This window comes from Microcebus murinus, chromosome 23 (assembly GCF_040939455.1).
Source record: "Microcebus murinus isolate Inina chromosome 23, M.murinus_Inina_mat1.0, whole genome shotgun sequence".
Classification (NCBI taxonomy): Eukaryota; Metazoa; Chordata; class Mammalia; order Primates; family Cheirogaleidae; genus Microcebus; species Microcebus murinus.
Window position 1 is genome coordinate 19387356 of NC_134126.1, and position 16212 is coordinate 19403567.

At 45.7% G+C, this 16212-nt stretch overlaps 1 protein-coding gene across 2 annotated transcripts in view; it reads left to right on the top strand.

The window, feature by feature from the left end:
- The first annotated feature begins 405 nt into the window (after window positions 1–405).
- Window positions 406–16212, top strand: part of ESRRG (estrogen related receptor gamma) — a 594335-nt gene continuing 578528 nt past the window's right edge. The window contains exon 1 of one of the 2 annotated variants that reach the window (XM_012745582.3): window positions 406–483. The gene's annotated coding sequence lies outside the window, so the exon portion shown is untranslated. Of the gene's footprint in view, window positions 484–2303; window positions 2471–16212 lie in introns of those variants that run through there. The other variant, XM_012745576.3, reaches the window with a different exon arrangement.

Genomic DNA, 16212 nt, shown 5'->3' on the forward strand with positions numbered 1-16212 from the left:
CACGGGGCCGCTGTCTGCACCTCCGTCGTTTCCGCGCCCACAGCGCCCGTTCCCCCTAGTGCGAACACCCAGAACCTTCCAGAAACGCCATGAGCACCCCCCACCCCGACCCGACCTCCACACTGGGCCCACAAGGAGGGTTTCCCACCGGCCTTCTTTGCGGAGTTTCTAGAGTTTCAAAGCCTGGGCTTTGGCAAGGGATGCGGAGGGCCCCAAGGGGGCCTGGGGCGGGGAGTAGGGCGCAAGGCGAGGCCCTGGCCTGCGCCCACAGACGGGCTGCCAGCCTTGGGGAAATCCTAGAAGCTGGCTGCGAACAGGGGCCCGAGCCAATGGCCCGCGAGAGACCGCCCCGCACCTGACCCAGCGTCCCGGCAGCAGAGCGGAGCACGAGGGGGAGGAGGAGGGCGGGCTCCCCTGGAGGCGGCGGGCTCCCGGCCGGGCTCCCCAACCCGGTCAGCAAGTGGAGCCGGAAGGCCGGGACAGGTACGTCGCGTGCGTCGCACAAGCTAGGCAGGGGGGCCCCAGGGAAGCCTGGGCTCCGTCCAACCCCGTCTGGGAGCACCCCTAAGCGCGCCCCGGGCTGGAACCGAGGGGCCACATCGCCCGCTCCCGGGCCCTTTAGGAAACTTGGGAAGCAGCGCATCCGTCAGCCCCGGCGCCCCAACACCGGCTAGCGGGGCTGGAAAGGACGCCGCGCGCGCGCACCTGCCCGCGAGCAGTCGGGGCAGTGGGCGCACCCCGCGGGGACAGCTGTGGCCGCCGCTGTGACCCCCTTAGCACTCCTGCCTTTTCCACTCTTTCCAAACTCCTCTGCATTTGGGGACGAACAAAATAACTTTTGCGCTTATGAAGAGGTAACTGGCGGGAAGTGGTGTTAGGAAAGGCGAGATTGGGGCAGCAACGCCCCCCTCCAACTGAGTCGGGGACCCTCTTCGGTTTTCGCTCTGGGGGTACGGGCAGGGGGTTAAGCATTTGACCTTTGTTGTATAGGAGGTGGAGCAATGGGAAGAAAAAGCACCAAGGTCCTGGGGCTCCCTCCTCCCCACCCCCAGCCGCCTTTAGGCCCATTGGGGGGCTCAGCACCCCCTCGCCAGGCCCGAGGTGGAGAAGGGAGCTTCCGAAGGGGAGCAGGTCAACCTCCCTTTACTGTGGACCCTCCTCTCCCCGTTCCTGGCTTCAGCTGCGGTGTCTCCAATTTCTCCCAACCGCACACCCACCCGTGCTGACTATCCTATTGCCCCTGGCTCGCGTGCGACATCCAGGATAAATTTAGCGAGGCAATCTCTTGGATTGGGCAGCTAGTGTCTGCTGTCTTCGGGGGTTTTATTTTTGAGGAAGCACCTAGAATGGAAATGAAAATCTAACTAAGGCAACCACCACCTGCAATCCGGACCTGGCTAAAGAAAGGGGGCGGGTGGACGGCGAGTTGCGTTCGTGCCTCCTAAATGGATCCCTTAGGGTTTGCAGGAGCGAGAGGGCGGCTACAAGTGTCCCGCCCCAGGGGGCCGCCGGTGGGGGGAGGGCACGGCGCAGCTGAGGAAGACCCCTGAGTGCCTTCGTGCAGCACGCGCTTCCCCAAGACCTTGCTTGGCCCCTTGCAAGCGAGGACATAAACCCGGGGTGCGCCTTCTGTCTTCGGTCCCGCCAGGGCCGAGGGCTCAAGTAAAGTTGCTATGGGGAGGTGGGGGGGGGTTAGCTAGCACTGGGGGGTTATCTTTGTACCAGGGAAAGGAAACCTGCACTGCGGAACTCCTTTCTGCCTTATGAACTCACCCTTTCGCACTGCCCCTAAATTCAGGATTGCCCAAATTCCTGTCCTGCAAGTAAACCCCAAACCTTGGCACCGTTTCCCGCTTTCCCTCGGAGAGTCGTTCCCGCGCCACTAAGGAAAGCCGGCTCCAGATCCTCCTCCCCCTTCTGGCTCCAACAGCCAACCCCCTAAGAGCTCTGCTCCCCCGGCCTCTGCGCCTCCACGTGTCAGTAGCTGTGGGCGCGGGGGCGGGGCAGGGGGGTGGCAAAGGAGGAGTAGGGTCAGATAGACATCGCGGTTCTCCTCCGCCCCCCATGCAAAAGTAACAATACGCCTGTAAATTCTAATAAAATTTAATTCCACCGCTCTCCAAATCTGTCCCCTCCCAGCTACTGCGCAGGGGGTTGGGGGGGGGATCAGATCGTCCCCGGAAAGGGGGGGTCCTGCGCAAATTTACGCCCGCTCCTCTCATTTGTTAGTTGATTCCGTCTAAAAGTTTGCTATTTATAGGCTACACGCGACAGCGCGATTCCCCGCGCCCACTTCCCCGTGCGGAGTGAGAGCGGTCCCCGCGGCGCCCAGCGGCCCGTCTCGGTCGCGTCCCGTGATTTGTTTTGTTTTATTCCTGCCCTCACGCGGCAGGCAGCCAGGGAGAAGACCTCAGGGAGCTTCCGAAACACCCTGTCGTAGTAGCCGAGAGTCGCCCTGCGGTGCCAGCATGTGAGTCCGCGCCTGACCCCGCTCTGCGCGCGCGGCGGGGAAGGCGCGCGGGAGGCGCTGCCACCGCGCCCGCGTCCCTCGCGCGAGTCCTTCGCCTCCGCTTCTGCCCCTGCGACCTCCAGCTCCCCCACCCTCGCTACCTCTTGTCCCTCCTTCCCTCTTTGATTTCTTTCTTCTCCTCCTCTAGTTCCGTGTCGCTGTCACCCGCCCCTCACCTCTTTGGCCTCGCTCTCAACTTCCCGCTGAGTTTGCATCTGGGCACAAAATGGGACCGCACCGGCCTTTACGTGGGAGGCGGGGTGGCCGTGCGTGTTTCCTAAAGAAGAAAAGTGTGCGGGGCTGGGCGGGTGCGGGTGAGGAGGAGGAAAAGCGCGTGCTGGAGCCTGCCCGGAGCGCGGCCCCGCGCGTTGGGGGAGGGGACGAGGTGCGTGCGGACCCAGACCTTTCCTTCCGCGGTGGCTCCGGCCCGCCCGCAGGGGAAGGCGCAGTGCCCATGAAGCCTGGCCATTTGGGACCATCCCGGTGCCGTGCGGAGCCAGATGTGTCTTAATCAAAATCTCAGAACCGCCCTGGGCGGAAGGGAGGGAAAGTGGAGGCAGGACGTGGGCGCGGGCTGCAGCTGGCCAGAAATAGTGTCAGGGTCAGGTCCCTAAATTCCAGGTAATCTGGGCTGTGCGAAACCTTTCTTCCAGCGGCTGGGGACAGGACTCGCTAGCGGCAAGAGCAAAGGTGCAATCGGGTCGTGGCGGTCGGTCCGTAGGCCTTGACCTTGTCCTACAGACCTTGTCTGTAGGCCAGAGCCGCAGACGATACTTCTGTGTTTTAGCAATCAAACGTCAAGGGGACGGCAGCGCGGCCGGCTGGCTAGGTTCCCGGAGCCCTGCGCAGGAGGAGCGCCGCGGCGCGCGTCCTTGTCGCCGGGAAGCGCTGCGCGCGCCGAGCCGGGCCGCCGCTCTTTCTCCCGGGCGCGCGGCGGTTAAACTCGCGCACCGTGGGTCAAAGTACCCTTTCCCGTCTGGGCCGAGGCACGACTTGCGGAGTGTGGGGAAGGTTGTGACTGAAATTAACCCTGGGTGTGGCCAAAAATGAGAGTCTAGTGCGGGCGTGGGGAGGAGTTAGGAACAAGAGAGGGGAAAACGGCGGCTTAGCCTCTCCGGCGCGCAGGGCTCTGTGTCCTTGCTCCGCGCATCTGAATTAACTTATTATGCGCCACCAATTTCTCCTTCCACGGTGGATGTCGTAGGTAGAATGCCCTTTTGGCCGCGTCTCCCCAAAAGTGCCCTGGCGGCTTTTGCGGATAGCCTGGCGGGGAGAGAAGTGCCAGCACCGGTCTGTGTGGGTGCCACCCAGAGGAGATCTACCCCCCAGGGTGTGTGCGCCTGCAGGTCCTTGTCAAACAAACGCCGGGGGATGGGGACATTCTGGTCCCAGCCAGGGTCTCGGCTTCCCTACGGAGCTCTCGCTGCAGCAGCAATCTGGTTCGGACAGGACCTGGGGCGCCCACATCTGGCCCTGAGCTGCCCAGATTGTCACCCGGCCCTCCCTAAACAGCTTCCAAAAACTTAACCGCCAAGTTAGAAGCAGAAGCGAATTTCTGCTCCTATGCCTGGGCCGCATTCGGGGATACCGGTAGATGTGAAACGTGGTACAACCTAATAGCCAGAAATCGGTGGCACTGACCCCTAAACGTCGGGATGCGGGAGCTGGGGTCACGATGTCTTAGTAGCTCTTCACCCTGGCCCATTCCGCGACAGTACATGCCACTCAGCTCTCTTGGCTTGGGGTGTCTGAGCCGCTGGTCTTTTTCCTAAGCCCTAAGGGGAAGCAAGGGAAAGCAGGAAGGAGAAGCCAACATCCAAGTGAGGAAGACGGAAGTAAAGAGAACAAGAGAGAAGGGAAAGACGTGATAAAAGGAAAGACACAGTACTAATATAAAGACTTCTTGCTAGCTGTTTTTCCTTCTTGTTCCTATTGAAAAGATCATGATCTTTTGAGAGAGGAGCGAGCCCAAGAACATTCTGACCTCACACCCAGGTTCCCTGGCCAGCTAGTGAGTCTCACTTCTCCAAAACTCCCGACCCTTGGTGACATTCAAATACCCTGTCCCCAGTCTTTCTACGACAGGCGTCGCTCAAGTACTGGCCCAAAGCTGAAGGCCAAGCGCGCGCTCCCAGCACCCTGGGCTATTCTTTGGCATGAACCCCGGGAGTCTGAGGGTGGGGGCAGCGCACCTGGCTCCCCTAAATCTTTCTGTTTTTAGGAATTTGGTGAGCCAGTAGGGCTTTTCCCCAGCCTTTGATGGAAACTTAGAACTCGCGATTCCGCTCAGGGAAGTGAAATAAACTTGCCCGACCCTGAGCTCCTCCGGCTCAGCTTTCTACACGGGTAAGTCAGCCTGACCCTTCTAGACGTCTCTGCCCCTCTGCAGATTCCTTTCTGGCCTGTGCTTCCGCTTGGCTTCTGTTGCCTGGCCTCCAGACCCTGGGGCTTTTCTATGTAGTCTGGGGCTCTAGGTAGGAAGGACCCCAAGTTCTCTTTCTCAGTGCGAGTAAAGATGTCATTTCCACCACCCAGACAACACTGGAGAACAAACCTTTTGTGTATTGAAGGGAGGTGGTGACAGAGAACAAGGAGGCCTATTTATGTCCAAATCAGTTAGTGAAAGAAGAAGAAATTACATTTTCTCCAACATGGCTTGTTTGCCAGGCACGCTGGAAAGTGGCAGGAACAGGGATAGATTGGTCAGGTCTGTGACTTGTAAGCCAGAGTTTGACCCAGGCGGCCACCTGATCCCACTTGTGCACAAGGCATTGCCCTTCTTATATCACGGTTATAGGCAGAGGCCACGATTTTACCATGAATGAGGGCATAAACACCTTGCAGTTCCTAAGTCTTGCTTTTCCTGCTGACCTTGGGCTGCTAATTCCCGGGGAGGTGGGGGTGGGGGTAGGGGTGGGTAGGAGGGATAATCAGCTTGAACCATCCCAGATCAAGATGATTTTAGGAGCCCTAAAATTTCTGGCTGGAGTGTATCAGTCCCTGCCTTCCTCAGTCCCACCTGCAACCCCTCACCGTTATCCTGCCCTCTCCACATGTTTTGCTGCATCATCTGGGGACTGAGATGGCCTTTGAGCCAAGCCTACCTGCCCCTGTCCCCTTCCCCGATAGACTCTTGCCTGGAATAAAGGATTACCGGGTGTTGGGTGTGGATGGATGGATGAAGACAAGGGCCAGCCTTTTCCCAAAAGCTGGAACAATTCCTTTCTCTTTCTCCCTTTCTTCTCTGGCCCCCACCACAGTCTTTCTTGGGTCACTAACCCCAGAGCTCCAGCAATGGAGATTCCTAACCTATGTGTACTTCCTTATCAGGGCTTCTTTTTCTGAGATAGGAGAGTTTCAAGGAGCTGAGTACAGTCTCCTTTTAGGATTCCGGTTTGATCATTAAATGTACACATTTCTGGGCAAAGGGCTGAGGCCTGAAGCCTAGATGGTGGGAGAGAGAACCCAGAGAAGAACTAAGTGACTCTATTTGACAAGGACTTTCAATGAACTTGACGCTTTCCTATTGCATCTCACCAGTTTTAATACAATTTTTCCCCTTAAGTAAAGAAATGGAATTCTCAGATTATGTGACTCTTTGAGCCACATGTTCAGATCTATAGCCTGGCTGAGTGTTTTTAGAATTAGACCATTGCATACATAATGCAACCTGCAAAGTTTTCTGTGTTCTCCTCCAGCGAACTTAATTTTGACATAAGGTAAAAGCATTTAATTTCATCAAGTTCTTGTTCACCTTCAACAAGTTGCTTTCAGTTTCTGTATTTCTCAAATTTCCTTACAACAACAGCACATGAACCAGATAGGTTTAGATTCTGTGGGGCAGGATTCCTCCCACCACAGTTCTCCAGGTAGTTCTAGCTAAAACTGCCTTTGCGTTCATCTGAGTTAGACACATACTTGAGATGAAAGTGATGTTTGTTTGTTTTTTTAACCTGTATTATTAAAATACTTGCTCTCTTTTTCTCCTCTTCTGCCTGTTTGGAATAAACCTAGTATTACAAATATTGCAAATGCTTACATTTAAATAGACATGTCATGAAAGATAAACATGACTATATGTAGAAAAATTCTTTGACGTATTTAAAAATTATAGTTCAAGTATTTAACATAACTTCAAGAAATTGTACATTTGAAATTTATTGACAACCGGACTTATTTTCAGAACTTTTTATGTAACTTTACCATACTTCTTTATAATTATCTTCTCTAATCTAACTGAATCTGCCATCAAACTGCTTTAACAAGTATGTATTCAAATGAGATTTTTTTCCAACTTTTCCACTTTCACAACTTACTTGTTAAGAGTTTGCAGTTCAGAAAAAATAAATTTGGAACATATAGTATATTCTACTGGCCCATTTATTTAAGCTATATTTTATTATAGACATCTTAATAGTAAAAAAAAAAAAGACATTTATTTGTGGGAGGAAATGTATGTCTTTTCAGGGAGGCTTGCTGAATGATTAGTTTGTTTCCAACATTATTTTTTTTTAATCAGGTATGCCATTGCTTCTAATTCATTTATCTAATGTCAATTCAAGAAAGATTCACATTATTGATTTCTGAAAAATCATCTCTCTGCTCTTACCAGAGAAATTAATATTCAATTATTTTGAAGTAGACATTTTAATGTAATTTAGAAGGGAGAAGGTTCCCACACATGTTCATTAGTTAGTGATGGCCACATTGACAGGGAACATTTAGAAGTGGAGATGTAACATCAGAAAAGTTGAAGTTTCTACTGGCAAAGTGACAAACCAAAAATGCCATTCAAGAGCAAAGGGCTAATGAAATGGCACAATGAAATAAAGGGAATAAGGACAACTTGTCAGGTGTTGATCTGCTAGATGCAGCATTTCACTCCTTAAAATCACGAGGGTGATATATCATGAGAAATTATTTTATATGGGAAGAAGCTTCGCTTCTTACTTCTGCCACTGGGGGCTCAAGTCAGTATTTATTTTTTTAAACAAGGTAAAATTCACATAACATAAAATTCACCATTTTAACTGTCTTAAAGCTACAATTTAATGGCTTTTTTACTACATTCACAATGATCTGCAACCATCACCACCATCTGAATCCAGGACATTCTTATCACTCCAAAAAGAAACCACATATCTATTAAACATTCACTCCCCATTCCTCCCTCCCCTCCAGCCTCTGGCAACCACTAATCTGCTTTCTGTTTGTGTGGATTTGCCTATTCTGGATATTTTATAATGGAAATTATTTAACATTTGGCCTTTTTTGTCTGCCTTCTTAGAATAAGTTATCAAGGTTCATCCATTTTGTAACATGTCAGTACTTCATTCCTCTTTATGGCTGGGTAACAATCGATTGAATGGATATATCACATTTGTTTATACATTCATCAGAGGATGGACATCTGGGTTGTTTCTATTTTGGGGGTATAGGGAACAGAACATACATACAAAATTTTGTTTAAACCTATGTTTTTGGTTCTCGGGTATAATGTTTGTGTAATTTTACATTCCCACCAAAAATATGCGAGGGGATCCCATTTCTTCACTGCTCATCAACACTTGTTTTCCTTTTTATTCCTATGATAGTCATACTAGTGGACGCAAGGGGTATCTCACCATTACTTTGATCTGTATTTTCCTAGTAACTAATGATGCTGATTACTTTTTCATGTGCTTATTGGCCATTTGTATATCCTCTTTGGAGAAATGTCTCTTCAGGGCCTTTGTTCATTTTAAAATTGGGTTGTTTGTCTTTTTGTTGTTGAGTTGTAAGAGTTCTTGGTATATTCTGAATACTAGACCCCTATCAGATATATGATTTTCAAATATTCAGATTATCTCCAATTCTGTGGATTATTTTTTACTTTCTGGATAGTGCCCTGTTATTCATAAACATTTTTGATTTTGATGAATTCCAATTTAGCAGTAGGTTTGTTTGTTTTGTTTCTGTTTTTTTGAGACAAGATCTCACTCTGTGGCCAAGCTGCAGTGCAGTGGCACCATCATAGCTCACTGTAACATTGAATCCTGGGCTCCAGTGACTTTCCCACCTAGGCCTTAGTAGCTAGGACTACAGGCATGCACCACCACACCTGCTAATTTTCTGTTCTTGTTGTTGTTGAGATGGGGTCTCACTATGTTGCCCAGGCTGATCTTGAACTCCTGACCTCAAGCAATCCTCCTTCTTCAGCCTCTCAATGTGCTGGGATTATAGGCATGGGCCATAAATCCTGGCCAGCAGTAGTTATTTTTAATAATAGGTGCATTCTGCATCCATGAGAAAACTCAGATTTTAAGCAACACAAAACACAAGTTTAAAACTCCAAACCCTAAATAAAGAGAAAAACTCTTCTTTAAAGCCCAAACAACAACCTTATCAAATGCAGATTATCAAGGAGTATGTAAAGTTACTGCTATTCAGAAAAAAGGAAACAGCTAGGGCTACAATGACCTTTTTCTTTGAAGAAGTCCTGGAATTACTCAGATAAGGTGTCTACCTTAGTGAATGAGCTCTTTTATCTCAAGATGACAGTAACTGTTTTTTTTAAAAATTATCATTATCAAATTCATCTACCAAGAAATTTCAAATAGTCTTTTCTGTTTAAATAACATTAAGGATCTGCCTTAAACCAACAACAACCAGGAAAATCAAAAGGTTGACAAGGTGTTCTTACCTTAGCAGTTTCTAACACACAGGACTGGGTAGTCAGGTGACATGCCTGTAAAGTCCCTGAGAGAGAGGTCTTGGAGCCAGAAAGAAGAAAACTAAATCCCTGCAAAGCACTTTGAAAACAAAAGTTAATAAAAGAGTGAGGACTTAAATGGACATTATTGAATGTAAAGGCTTTGCCTATTATCTCAAATTGGTTGCTTTAGAGGGCAATTAATTTATTGATCGGGCAATTAATTTATTGATTAAAAATGATCCACACTGTGGTTTGAATCAGATCTTCATTTTATTTAATTATTTAGTTATTGAGTAAGAAGGCCTATGGTGAACACTGGCTTAGAAGCCTCTGATTTTTCCCATCAATGGTCTTGGATTAGATTTCTGCATATGTCACTGTATGGAGCATGCAAATGGGCAGACCACTGGACACATTGTAAGTCCCTGTGCACAGTGCTCCTGTGTGGCCAGTGAACACATGCATGCCTTTCACCCTGAACAAATCCTGAAGGATCCCAGGGGAAAGTCAGTTTCCTCCAGAGTGACACCTTTATTCAATAGTCATGATGAGAATAAAATGGAATAATACATGTGAAAAATGTTATCTAAATAAGACGCATATTGATAAGGAATTTTGAAGTTTTTGGTGTGTGTTTTCTTGTTAATGTAGCACTTATAATTCTACCAGATAGTGTTCTAAGACATAAAAAAAAATATTTAAAAATTAAATTCTCTAAACAATCGTACAAGGATTTGTTAACTCCTCCTCCCTCCCCATTTTACAGGTGAGAAAATTGCGGCATGGAGTTTTTCTATCGCTTGCCCAACATCATATAGCTGATAAGTGGCAGAGCTAGATTTTTGAACCCAGGTAGTCTCGCTCCAGAGTCCATGTTCTTACCTACTACCTTGTGCTGCTTAAAATTAAAAATCTAGAGATTTCAGATGAATATCTGATTCTCTGTATTAATTTATTCAACAAATATTTATCGAGTACTTATTGTGCACAAGACTTCTCTTGAAGCTATAAAAGGTCTAGCAACCCTAGAGTTTCTTTCTTGCCTTCTCTCATGACAACCATCAGCTGAAGCTGAGTCTTCACTGCCATCTTTTGACCCACCTTGCCTTGATTCCTTCAGTTGTTTCCCTGAATAAGCCCTGTCATCAGTCACTTTTGTTACTGCTAACATAAAACGCATGCAATAAAAATAGATTATAACCAGAATACTAAGCAGAAGGGGCAATAATACACATAGAAAATGAACGTTGTGGGATGAATTTAGTTTTGCAAAGTTCTCTTGCTGCTAGCATTAACACCAGAGCAATGAGACATAGAACCAGCACTTACAACTTAAGTGTTTAAAATCAGAAGGGTGAGAAAAATCAACACAAAAAGGAAATGAATATAAATTAATATATAGGAAATAGAGTCAGCATCACACCAATTGGAAATCTCTAATAATTCTTCTTTTAGGAAGAGATCTTTCAGTTATAGAATTTGTTTCCTTACTTTTATGCATGAAAGATAAATAACAAGTAATATCAGATCTGTTTCAAAATGTAGGCTTCAAATCATGCCATGAAGTTGGGAAATAACCTGTTATCTAGTGCTTTCAAAGTATTCATGCAGTGAAGTTGGGCAGTGTTCATAGCAATCATCCCAAGTACTATAGGCTCCAGAAAGGTCTCCTGACTGGAGAGAGAATTAAATATGCAGAGTACCATGTTATAATCACATGTATTCCAGAGTACTCTCATTTTGAACAATGGTTACTTATTATTAATGAGGATACATGATAACAAGAACCTTCCTTTTATAACTGTGTTAATATCAACCAAAGAGTTTACTCTAGCTATCTGCCTACTTAAGATTGAAGAGCTTCTTTTTGAAGATCTGGTTCCCAAGCAGAGGAAATATTGTAATATTTGGTGTGTTGTGGCCAATGTCATGTAGCTTGGCCCTCACCATGATTTGGCCAATATCGTGTCCATAACATGAGGCAGATGTATTGTGGAACAGTTTGCCAGGCTGATGACATGGGTGTGTATGGCACAGTTGGTCTGGTTATTTTATTTGTCTTTAAATAACCAGCAGGAACACTTTCTGTGCTACAATACTTTCTGTGACATGGTTTGTTTAATACTGTAGAATGTTGAAATAACTGCAAATGTATCGATTCATTGAACAATATATGTTGACCACCTGCTGGGTTTGAAGGCAGAGTGTTATCAATGCTCTCTCTTTATATGGTGCTATGAGGTAGGTAGGCGGATAGCTACGTAGGTAGGCTAAGAAGTGTGCTATGAATCCCACAGAAAGGGAAGTGAGGCATAGAGGTTTTTGTCTATGACCACACTACTAGCGGGGATACAGATCTGGGACTCAAACCCAGGCCTCTGGTTCTAAGTAAGTCTCTTGATCAGCATTTCTGAGTGTGCGTCCCACCTGAACAGCTATGTTCAAATGACCTGGGATATTTGTGTAAACTGTAGAGTCCTAGGTTATGTTCTAGAAATACTGAATCCCTAGAACTCAAAATTTTTAACAATACCCTTAAGAGATTCTTATATACAGTAAATTTTAAGCATTGCTGGTCTAGATATGATATATCTTGAAATACTGGATTGGGTTAATTTGACACTAAGAAAAGATAGTTTGATGGGAAAGGAGAAGTTTTCTGACCACACGTGAAAAATGCCAATTTACTCTTAATAGTTACCTCACAAGTTGGGATTTAAATAAGAGATTCCGTGTGATCTTCCAGTTTGGGGAGGTTGCCGTTCTTTGAAGTATTCCATAGGCATGAGATATTTCTATCACATAGTTTTACAAAGCTGGTTCTGTGGGACCCTACTTCATGGAATATTCATTAATTCATCAAATATTTATTACAGTGTCAAATACCATGTTAAGCATTTAAAGAACAGCAATGAACAAAACAGCATGGTCCCTGACCTCATGGAATCAACCCTCAGTCTACAGAGGAAAGATGTTAATAGGTATTTTGTCCCAAAAGTTTTCTTGTATACAAATACATTTGTGAAATAATGGGTTCTACAGATTTCTTCACTACAGGACATTTCAGAGCCTTGACTGTACTAACATGTACTGTGAGTATCTTGGGGAGGATTATGGTATGTGATGTTTTCTAGACTTATCACAGCATCTTTTGTATAAAGAACAACTCCTGTGTCTGGTGCTATAGAGAACACTTCAGTGAACTCCTGTGACCCCTGAAAGGCCTGGTACCCAAGGCACTGGTACAGATTTGGATTGTGTGGTCAAAATGGAATCCACTGCACATCCCTCCCCAGGGTAGTATTTTGTGATATCGTAGTGAGCACTGGATTCTGGGACAAGCAGAGGGAAGACTTACTCAACGATCTGGTGTCCAGGTATATAGATCAGCTCTGGACTGTCATTAGAGGCCCTGGATTGGGTGAAATTTTGGACATGGAGTGGGTTTCTGGATGTGTCTGTGGTCTCTCCAGCTGGGAGATGGTTAGGGCGGAAGAGTTGTCGTAGCATTCATCAGGGATTCTGAGACTAGCTTGGAGCATTCGGGGTGAGAAGGGCAGCAGGAGAGGGGATCACATGCCACCTGCCTGTACAGAAGGCTGAGTATTATTTATTTGATGGAAACCCAGCCTTTGGTTAGGTGTGTAGAATGAAATTATTTGCTGCAAAATATCTCCTATGTATTGCCTACTTTTATCAGGATAGTTGTTAGAAAATGGAAAATATGGACATTTTCAGTGAGCTACTTAAGCCCTATTACTTGTTTTTTTTTTCCTTTCTTTTTTTTTCCTTCTTTGCCTCAAGCAGTGGCTATATCTAAACAGAACAAAGTGACTGCTCAGATAACTCAAGAGTGGTGTGTGTTCATCTGATGGATGGATTTAAATAGTTTGGTTGTTGACATTTATCAAATTACCCAGAAAACTGCCACATCACTACCTCGATTCATGCGCATAAAGAGTTCTTAAAGAAGCCTCTTCAAAACTATTTGTTTTTCTTCGGTATCATAATATTTAAAGATATGTTGCCTTATTGTTCGTTAAGTACGTGCTTTATTCACAAGCCAGTCTTACCACACATGCTTCCTCATAGTTATGCAAACTGAAAAAAGAAATATAATAGTATCCCAGTAATTCAGGTAGTCACCTGAAGTGACAAAGCTCTTTATTCCTCCTTTCCAGAGTTGCCTGAATACATGTTTACCTCTTCACACTTTGTGAGGAGACCTCAAATCTTTAAGTTTTGGTCTCTTAAAATCAAAGTCTAAATCCAGTTTGCTATTTGAATCACTTTGAATGCAGAGGTGCTAGACGCAGTTGCTGCCTTCAGGAAACTGACATCTTAGGCTCAGAGGTCGCCAGGATGAGTGAGTACACATGTTGTTATAGTATCAAACCAACATCTGGTAAGTGCTAAGTGAAAAGGTGATAAGCACTAGGTAGTGGTTCAAAGGAGTTTAATCTGGCCATGGAGAATTACAGAAAGCTTGCTCCAGGAGATTGCTTTGTGATTGGTCTTTAAAAGTAGGTACAGGTGGAATTGGTGGAGCAGAAAAAGGAAGAAATGTGCTTAGTAGGGTTTTGCATATAAAGGTGAGAATGTGAATAAAGACACAGAAATGGGAAAATAGAAGACCAGTTGTAAACACAGTAAAAGTATATTTAGAATGGAGGAAGAGGGAGAACTAACAGGGAAGATGATGAAAGCTCACATTGTTTAGGCCCGAGTAGGCATGATAGACTGGCAGGTATATTATCCATCCATTTTCACTTTTCATCCTTACAGCAAAGCAGGGAAGATTACTGTTGAAGCTGCCACTTCACCAAGGATTCATGCACCATTTCTATTGGATAGCTTTTCTGCTGGGAAGGGTCCGCAAGGGATTTCCTAAACATATCCTAGGCATTTTCCTACAGCATTTCCTAGGCTTCTTTGCATCCAGTTGGGATCAAGTGATTGGCTCAGCAATGAGATGTGTGTGCCACTTCCGGGCAAAAGTGGTTAAGAAGCATGTGAACCTTTCCTGCTATGGAAGGGAAATGGCTGTCAACAAAGGACTTTAAGACCCTAGGGGAGGAAGAGCCACTGGGTGAAGGGGCCTGGGTCCTGCTGAATATACACCTGGACTTTATATGAATGAGAAATCAGTTTTCATTTTTTTAAGCTACTGAGATGTGGCAGTTTATCTTTTATAGCAGTTAGAGCTACCTTAATTAATACAGGCATTATCACAGGCCTATTTAATACGGGTTCACAGATGTAACTTACTCCAAAATCTCATAAGTTGTAAGAGGTGGCACCAAGATGCAAATCCAGATCTGTCTGAATTTGCAAATTCAGACTGCTTCTTTTTTTATTCTTTTCCCATGGATTTTACAACTACTGTCTATGTGCTAATGGATATCAATTCTCCATTGTCAGTCTAGACCTCTTTTTGAAGGTCCAGACCTGTGCAGTCAGTTGTCTACTGGATATCTCTATTGAAATGTCTGTATTATTTAGGGCATAAAATAAGCTCCCTTAAAAATGAGACACCTCCTGGGTACAATGCACACCACCTGGCTGAAGGGCACACTTATAACTTCCACTCAAACAGTACAAAAGCAAATTATGTAACCAAAACATATGTATCCCTGTAAAATTCTGAAATTAAAAAAAAAATGAGATTCCAATATACAATGGATTAAATGATTAAAGGCTATTTCTTTTTCACGGAATAAGTGATCCAACAAGGGGAATCATTAGTCTGGCCTGTCTGCTCTATCTCTATGTTGTTTTCCTGCTTTCTCCTAAGTTGTCATCTCATTTGCATAGTTAAAGCTAGCCCAACTCTTGGTTATCTTTAGCAGAAGTTTGGGACAAGCAATGTCTTCTTAAGCAAATGACACAGAGGTTGTACTCTTCTGCTCCTACTGCATCATCAAGAACTTTGTCATATGGCTACCCCTAGCTTCAAGGCAATAGCTGCAAGGCAACTAGTGGTGGTTATGTGCTAAGCTGAAATGGCATTAGATGAGATAGGAGGAAAAAGGACTTTGGAAGACAACCATCATTCGGGCACAAGAATCAGGCTCTCAGGGACTAAACCTCAGTAGATTTAAAAACACAACCAGCCATCTACCCAAGTTGACTTTTTATCTTATGTTCTCAGACTTGGCTAATGGCCACCACCCTACCAGAGAACAGGGTGAGATATGCTTTGATTTCTTTTCTTACTCTCCATTGTCAATCGTTTTCATCTCCCAAAATGTCATTTGAAATTGCCTGCTTCACTTAATCCCCTACTCCTGCTTTGGTTTGTGCCTCATCGTGTCTCAAATAGACTTGCAGGATGGCCTTCTAACTGGTCACCCTGTCTCGGATATTAACCTATCAAGGACATCCTTCACACTACCAGGAGAGTGATTTTCCTAAAATGCAAATCTGATCATCATTTTACTCCCTTTTTACAGCCGTTCAGTGATTTCCCATGGCAAAAGTCCAAATTGCTTTGCAGAGCACAAAAGGCCCTCTGTGGTACAGTCCCTGAATCTCTTCAGCCTCTTTTCTGCCACTTTTCTAGTCCCCTCCCCAAAACAGATCACACCCACAGCTTCAGTTATACTGGGGGATGTCACACTGTTTCATTTCTTTTTATCTCTGCTCATGTGGTCCTCCTGCTTGATGTATGATTATACGTGTATATCCTTCAAGACCCAACACAGCTGACACCTCTGTTGTGACATTTTCCCAACCCTTCCCCAGGTGAAGTTCATTACTCTTTACTTGTTATGTTTCATTTATTCCACAAACTTCATTGAATTCTATGGATGTCTCTTAGGCACTGTGCTAATACGCATAGGGCATGATGAACAGGAATAGATAGGGTTCCTGCCCACGTGGAGCTTACAGTCTAATGGCAGAGATGGACATTAATCAAAATATTATCGCAAAGAAATCTGAAATTGCAATTTCGATAAAAGTATGAACAAGAGAAAAGAGGCCACAATGATTAGTGCAATATAGGAGA